Source organism: Dasypus novemcinctus, chromosome 2 (assembly GCF_030445035.2).
Source record: "Dasypus novemcinctus isolate mDasNov1 chromosome 2, mDasNov1.1.hap2, whole genome shotgun sequence".
NCBI lineage: Eukaryota > Metazoa > Chordata > Mammalia > Cingulata > Dasypodidae > Dasypus > Dasypus novemcinctus.
In genome coordinates this window covers 121,220,655-121,229,451 of record NC_080674.1, presented here as the reverse complement: position 1 = coordinate 121,229,451, position 8,797 = coordinate 121,220,655, and the positions used below count along the sequence as shown (strand labels likewise).

General features: G+C 37.5%; 1 pseudogene; it reads right to left on the bottom strand.

Annotated features, from left to right (window-relative positions):
• Window positions 1-7,736: 7,736 nt before the first annotated feature.
• LOC101433936 (GTP-binding nuclear protein Ran-like) lies at window positions 7,737-8,379 on the bottom strand (annotated as a pseudogene).
• Window positions 8,380-8,797: the final 418 nt, after the last annotated feature.

Sequence of the window (8,797 nt, the reverse complement as noted above, 5' to 3'; positions counted from 1 at the left end):
AGCCCCACCTCTGGCAGGGAGGAGATTGGCAGGCCCTACTCCAGCCTATCCAGGTAACTGCAGGTACATTTTGCTGGCAGAGACTGAACAATTGAAAGTCCACCAAGGCAACTGCAGTCATCTTGGACCACACTGCATAGATTGCTGACCACACATGCACCTCCATCTCCACCCCAGGCAGGGAAGAAAGGGGTGTGAAGCTTCATCTGTCTCTCTGGGCAACTACAGTCTATGCCTTCACTACTTGGATTATTCCACACAGCTGTGACTCTCTCCCTACCCCTGGCAAAGGCAAAAGTTGGGAGAAGTTTCATCAGTCTCTGGGGCAATGAGGGCAGCTTGAACCTCCATAACTTGTAGCACCAACTGCATGCTTGGCTTCTACTGTACAACCAGTAAGGGAGAAAGGACAGGAAGTCCTAAACTAAAGAGAAAAACTGCACCCTGAATAAATACTCTAGTAAGCCAGATGCCAAGATATCAACAAAAATTTACAGCCCACACCAAGAAACAGGAAGCTATGGCCCAATTAAAGGAACAAGATAAGCCTCCAGATGACATAAAGGAGTTGAGACAACTATTCATAGATGTTCAAACAAATCTTAATAAATTCAATGAGATAGCTAAAAAGATTAAGGATATTAAGAAGACATTGGATAAGCACAAAGAAGAATTTGAAAGCAAAATAGCAGATTTTATGGGAATGAAAGGTGCAAAGAAAACTTTGGAATCATATAATAGCAGATTTGAGGAGGCAGAAGAAAGGATTGGTGAACTTGAAGAAATGGCCTCTGACAGCAAACATACAAAAGAACAGATGAAGAAAAGAATGGTAAAAATTGAACAAGGTCTCAGGGAACTAAAAGACAGCAAGAGACGTGCAAATATACATGTCATGGGTATCCCAGGAGAAGAGAAGGGAAAGGGGACTGAAGGAATAGTTGAAGAAATAATGTTAGAAAATTTCCCAACCCGATTGAAGGATATAGATATCCATGTATAAGAAGCACAACGTACTTACATCTGAAGAAATCTGAATAGAACAACTCTGAGATACATACTAATCAGAATGTCAAATGCCAAATAAAATAAAAAGAAAAGAAAATTTTTCAAAAGGAAGTGAAGGAACAATGTCTCATCAAATAGAAAATTTAATAAAGAAATATAAATTGTATAAAAAATAACCAAGTAGAAATTCTGGAGTTCAAAAGCACAATAACTGTAATGAAAAATTCAGTAGAAGGGAACAACAGTAGATCTGAGCTAGCAGATGAAAGAATGAATAAGCTTGAAGATAGATCAATAGAGATTATTAATCTGAAGAACAGAGAGGAAAAAGAATGAAGAAAAATGAACACAACCTCAGAGAAATACGGGACATCATTAAGCTCACCAACATACATATAATGGCAGTATCAACAGGATTTCTACACATCTTGCAAGTTAAGACACTGACTGCCCCAGAACAAGAGTATTTGTATAGTTAGTCGTTTTGGAAGATAGAGATTATATTTTCCTCAGAGCAAAGAGAAGATTTATTTACTGTCTAGTAAACAAGATAATGTCTCCCTTGAGGCAAAGTTCAGGCAAGCTTATTACCCATTACAGAAGATCTGAATTCCCTAAGCTCAGGGTTTCTCTCCTATAATATAACTCATTATGTGTACAGGTATTACAGGAAGCTCTTCACACTGTCCTGTGGGTACTGGGGCTCATGGATTCAATGTGAATATGCTGATGCTTATGCTGTTTTTTATGTTGTGAATAATAAAGTCCTTTGTCTTTGAAAAGAAAAACTCACACATAATGGATAGAACAACAAAGAAAAAGATAGACAGGAAACAGAAGACTTGAAAAACACTTGAACCAAATGTCTGTAATAGACATCTACAGAACACTCCTCCTAACAGCAGCAGAATACCCACTCTTCTCAAGTATACATGGGACATTCTTCAGGATAGACCATTTGCTAGACCATAAAATAAGCTTCAAAATTTTAATAAGATTGAAATCATGCAAAATACGTTCTCCAACCAAAATGGACTAAACTTAGGAATTAATAACAGAAAATAATTGTAAAATTTGCAAATATGTAGAAATTAAAAAAGCATACTCCTAAATAACTAATGAGTCAACAATGAAATCTCAAGGAAAATTAGGAAATACTTTGAGACAAATGAAAATGAAGACACATGCAAAAAAAAAACCTCATGAAATGCAGCTAAAGTAGTGCTCAGAAGGGAATTTATACCTGTAAATGCCTATATTAAAAAGAAAAGTGAGCTCAAATCAATAAGACACTGGCAAAAGAAGAGAAAACTAAACCTGAAGCAAGTAGAAAGAAGGAAACAGTAAAAATTAAAGTGAAAATTAATGAAATAGAAACCTGAAAAAAGTAGAGAAAAGCAACACAACAAAAGTTGGCTCTTGGAAAAGATGAACAAAAATGGACAAACTTTAGCTAGGTTGATGAAGAAAAAAAAAGACAAGACTTAAATAACTAAAATTATGAATGTAAGAGAGGATCGTCATCACTGACCCTAAGAATCAAAGGAAAGTGTGCCTCATAATGGGGCTGCCAAGCTTTCCATAGAGAAAGTGAGCACAACATTTCCACCCTCCAGCACCAGTTTATTTAAAGCACAGAATGATAAATCACTTACAAATGTGCTACTGAAAGCACCTAAGCATCATAGTTCTAAAATTGTTTGGACCTCTGCCAATATAGTCATGCTAACAGACCCCGAAGCCTATCTAATCAAGCTGTTCACACCTCCCACTGGACAAAAAAGAACATGGTGATAACGAAGACCTGGAGAGGACTGAATGAAAATCAACATGGCTATCACTGTAGCAGTTACACAAAAATGTGCAATTACATTAAAACAAAATTATCCTTCAAAGTAAACTCATTGATTTATATTTATTATTACAGGAAGAGTAGCAATTGAAGCCATGACCTACTCAAGACAACACTGCTGATACAGATAACACAGTTCAGTTAGAGAACTGTGAGAATTCTGATTTTCTCTATGGGTCAGACCCAGTGGGAGTTTTGCAGTACTCAGTGGTAGTCAGGAGTTTTGTAAATTACTGATTTAGAGTCTATGGCCCTGTGAATGGTTTTTGTGGACTGGGGATGAAAATCTTTGGAGTTGAGAAGGTCAGGGAACTCTAAAGTTGGGATATTTTATTGATGACCCACACGGACAGTCAGGTGCTTCCGGAAAACCTTGTAGCGATGGTTGTTGGAAGTTACTGAAACAGTTAATGAGAAGATGGCTACTCAAAAATGGAATAAATAAATGCCTTCATTGAAAATCACACACATGCCATAGACATAATCCTCACTCTAAAAAGCAATTACCATGCAGAAAAAACAATTGAACAAAGAGATAACTTACAAAAGTTAAACACATGCCAACTGCTTGAGAAAAGTTCTCTTCCTATATTAAAAGTCCATGGGGTGTTAGTGGGATAAATTATAGAAGAGAGCATACCTGGGCATTGTGAGAGTTGGAAGTTCTTTTATGAATCCCCAAGAGAGAAAGATTATGTTTTCTAATTAATCCACTCCTTTGGGTGTGAGACTCTTTTGATTGGACTACGTCAGTGAGGCATGACTCAGGTTGAGTCTCTGCCCTTTTGCTGGATCTGATTAAAAATGCAGACACAGAAAAAGAGTCACTCTCTGCCATTTTCAACCCTGCAATGTGAAAGGAGGACTCGAGGATCACTAGCAGTCAAAGCTTAAGCACAAAGGCCCCAAAAGCCTGGGCCCACAGAGTAGCTCAAGGTCAAAGAGAGAAGCCATACACCTCATAGCTCACAGCTGACCTTGGGACAAAAGCTGAGCAGCCAAGATTGAGAAAGGAGGGCCAGAAAGAGACAAGCCCCATGCCTGGTTGGGTAGATTCTGGAGGGGAAGGCAGAGATCAGTGGCCATCTTCACCACATGCCAGAATGCTAGGATCAACAGTAGCAGATTTTGAGAAAGTATCTCTGATGTTAACTTGACTTGGACATTTCACAGCCTCAGAACAAAAAGCTTTTACCCTTAATAAATTTTCCATTATATAAGTTAACCCATTTCTGGTACTTTGCATCAGCAGCCCTTTGGCAAACTAGGACAGACATGACAAATAGAGCAATGTAAAGCTCTGGAAACTTTTGCTCTGTTTCTGCAGAATACATTGTCCCTCTGGGGAAATGAGATTTTTGCCTCTGATATGACAATCTGTCTGACTTCATTTTGTAGATCTGCATCTTACAAGAATGGTTTACTCATCTACAAGAATTCCACCCATCAAAGAACAGGGAAATTTTTTCAGGTAAGCTATTACCAATTCTCCCCAAAAAAGATGAATATTTATATTTCCTTTTCAGTTGCCACTCTTTAGGTTTCTGGGACAAAATCTAAGGAAGGAACAATTCCTTAAAAAGAAGATATCCAGACACTGTGCTAAGCCAAGAATTTCTATGGATCTCAAACAGTTAAGGTTAAACTATAAACTATTTGACGTCAAAATTGTTAGAATTGTACAAATAAAAGTGTATCTTAAATATCAGTGTATGATTTTTAAAAATAAAGAAAATTCCCATGTTTACCTAGAATTCATCCATTCATTCATTCACATTTTCAAGAAACATTCATGTTAGTAACCAGGGATATATTGTAAAAAGAGAAAACAAAATATTTTTGTTTTGCAAGTATTAAGTCACAGATATTTCTGGTAGGAGGCAGATATGATTTTGTTTTGTTTTGGTTCTTTGGAGAACTTTAGATATAGTCTTATCTGAATTTACTTCAATAATTAAATATTTGCAAATCTGATTTGGTGTATGTCCTTAAGATGATGTCACACTATCAGTTTTTAGAAATAAAATAAGCAAGGCAGCAAGCCAAAAGAAATATTCGTATTGGTTGTTTGCTGAAAAGTGGTTAGTTTCCAACATCTCTGAAGAATGGAATGCAACTTGATTAGTCCAATAAAAAGGGGGGAAATTTTATATACAAGATGCAACAAAGCCAATGTGACAGAACTTGTTTGCTTGGAGGCTGCAGGATTATTCTTTAAATAGCCTCCTTTAGGAAGCTGTACATTTCATTAGTACTCTCTAATTTATAGGGAGGGGTAATTCAGTCATCAACTGTCTCTCAAGTTATGTCCAATTAACCACTGATAAACATTAATAAGAAGAAAGATCTACTGTCAAAACTCGCTCGATTAAAACTGGAATTGAAAACCATGACAGCAAAAACTGCAAGCTTTCTTAGTATGTTGTTGTGTCCTTTGAAGCACCAGAGAATGCATTCAGTTTTTAGGGTGTAGGAGTGTTGGGCCATTCTCTGGTGGGGAGCCCATTTGTGGGTGAGTGTGCACACAGTGAGGGTATTAGCCAAAGGCTCTGTCCAGGAGCAGATCACAGGGTGAAATGGAGATTAGTTGAGCATTTATTCTGCTAGCTCTCTTGGTATCGCTGGGGGGGGGGGGGGGGGGTTGTTTGTTTGTTTGTTTATTTGTTTCATTCATAGATTCTGTGGGAAAAATTGAGGGTCACATTCAGAAGCATTGAATTCCAAGTATTTGAAAAGCCATGTGAGTTCAAAACAGTTTCTAAAAGGCCTGATCTTTCTGACTATTTTGATTGTGCTAGTACAGTAATTGTAACTCTTTACTTAGCAATCTGTACATAAAGACTCTACAGAAGAGAGCAGAAAGATTCTTCAGGGACACTATATTTGTATTACAACTACCAAATGTATGTAGACTCTGCCAGATTATTATATTTATCTCCCAAATTTAAAATTACACCACCGGATGAATTTTTTTTAAAACTCCAATAAAATCTTTTACAATCAGCAAAAAGTTTTGTACATGTTGGTGCATAATATAGAAACTATCTTACAAGCACTAATTTGAAAAGGAATAAATAAGCATAACATGAAGGAAAAACCTCTGTGAAGATCCTGCGGGTTGTCTGAAGGTGCAGTGAGATTTAAGAAAAGAGCAGTCAGACAGGATTTTTCTGTTGGTGGGGTTCCAAGTACAGATGTCTGGAACAAATTAGTTTAAGCAAAAAAAGCAATTGATTATGGTTCCAGCAACCCCTGGATGCATGGTCTCCAACAATACAGTTAGCAATCCTTCTTACGCTTTCCCTCACTCATCTCTGCTGCCTGCCTTTATGTTAGGTATTCTTTACTTTTACCTAGTAAAGAGGGTCATCAGCAATTCCAGGATTTAATTCACCCAGCCTAGTAACTTCAGGGAAAGAGACTGCCTTCTTCCTGATGGTTTTAGGAAAAGATATGGGAATGACACTGATTGTCCAGGCTGGGCAGGTGCCCATCCCTGTACCAACTCACTGGAAGGTGGTGTGCTGATGAGCAAGCCCGGGTCATGGGTCCAACATAGAACTGGGTGGGGGCAGGGGTATTTCATTGACACCTCTGGAAACAAAACCCTTTTGCAGTCAGTGTGAGGGGTGGCCAGAAGGCTAAATAATATGCTATTTGAAAAGAACAGGGAAAGGATGTTGGTTAGGCAAATGTAGTAGGCCACGAGAAAGAGACAAATTCAGGTTACCTTGAGTGATAAGGTTTTAATGCAAGAATTCATGTGGAAATAAAGAGAGAGCAGGAAACAGTCTTAACAGACCTCATGGAGAAATGAAGCATAGCTCCTGATACTCCAGTAGTTTGTCATTCGGGAACAAAACAACCACTTCAGAATCTGCCCCATCATAAAGTCATAGAGTAGGGCATGGTACACTCCCTCCCATAGGACCCATCCATCGTGGTGCTTCCGTAGCTACTAACTCATTTCTACTCTCTCTGTTTTCTCTCTAATGGCCCCTACTGCCTCGTGGCTTCTGTTTATTGCTTTCTTCCTAATGTATTTCTGTGCTTTCTTCTGTTTTCTGTTTTCTTCTGTTTTCTTTGGAATTTCCCTATGGTTCTTTTTCTAGAGTTTGTTTTCTTTTCTTTTTTTTTTTTGTTAAATAGCACATTAATTTTAAACCTTTCTTATTTTCTAGTATGTGCAATTAAGGCTATGAATTAGTCTCTAAATGCTACATTATTGTATTTCACAAGTTTTTACATGAAGTGCTTTCTGTGTCACTCAATTTCAAATATTTTCTAATTTCCATTTGATTTTTTCTTTAACCCATAGCTTAAAAATTGTAATGGAGGTATTAATATACATAAAATGCACAAATCTTAACTGAACAACTCAGTGAATTTTACATATGTAAGCACTAGCGTAACCACTCTCTAGATCAAGATATAAAACATTTCCAGCATTCCAAAGAGCTTGCTTATGTCCCTTCCCTGCCAGTACACATTACAGTTAACCACTACTGACTTTTTAAAAATATGTATTTGAAATATAACTTTATTCTGATTCTAAACGTAAAGGAATAGGAATGACAATAACAAACAAAACTTCACTACTGAATACTGTGATGTGATTGTAGCAGTCTTGTATTTGAAATTCAAAAAAGAAACAACTGCATTCTAAAACAGCTAAATATGCTGGTCCAAAAAATGAAGGTATTTTTCCAACTGCCACATTCACTCCAAAGCTGGTTCATCTCCTTCAGCATCCCAAAGATTAAGCTCATGTTCTGCTTAGCTATAAAATAAAGTGGCAAACATGCTGCACCACTGATATCACAGGACAGTTGCCTATAAAACTAGACTTCTCATGCTAGGCTCCAGCTTCATTTTCTCATAGGTAGTCACCCTCATTTGGCAGAGCAGTTGTCTGAGCAACCTCTAAGCCATGCTTATACTGTGCTGCCAAAGCTGGTTCCATGACAACCTTTGGTGGGGTAAGAGCAGGCATGGCAACAAACTCCAAGTTAGGGTCTTCAATCAGCTTTCCAGCAAGCCAAAGGAAGAGTTTTTCAAAGTTGTTGTTACTTTTGGCAGAAGTGTCATAGTACTGAAGATTCTTTCTTTGGTGGAAGACAACGGAGTTTGCCTTAACTTTCCCAGCCTTACTATCCACTTTGTTGCCACACAGCATGATGGGAATGTTTTCACACACTCGTACCAGATCTCTATGCCAATTAGGCACATTCTTGTAAATAACTCTCTATGTTACATCAAACATTATAATGGTACACTGGGCTTGGATATAATAGCCATGTCTCAGCCCACGAAATTTCCCTGACCAGCTGCATCTCATATGTTGAATTTAATAGGTCATCTGTTGGTATGAAACACAAGAGGATGGACCTCAGCACCCAAGATGGTTCTTCTCAAATTGACCAGTCAAATGGAGTTTTACAAAAGAAGTTTTTTTCAGTACCACTGTCACCAACCAATACAAACTTAAACTGAACTTGGGGTTCTCCTTGGGCAGTCATCATGATGGTTCTTCCAGAAGTGCCTCTGTGCCCCATCTGATTAAGCCACTACTGACTTTTAACAGCATGTATTACTTTTACCTACTTTTGATCATCATCTAAATGGAATTATGACTTCCATTTCTTTACTTACTTTCTGCACTCATCATTATGTCTGTGAGATTTATCAATGTTGAAGCAACAATTTTTTCCCCCCGCCAATGCTGGGAATGAATATACTATTTATCCATCTATTTTTGATGCATATTTGGATTGTTTCCAAGTTGGGGTTATTATGAATAAAACTACTATGGGTGGTTTTGTAAATGTCTGTTGGTAGAGATATGTACTCATTTCTCCTGGTATATAGCTAGGAGTAGAATTGATGATTTATAAAATAGGCATATATTTAGCATTATTAGATACTGCTAAATAGTTT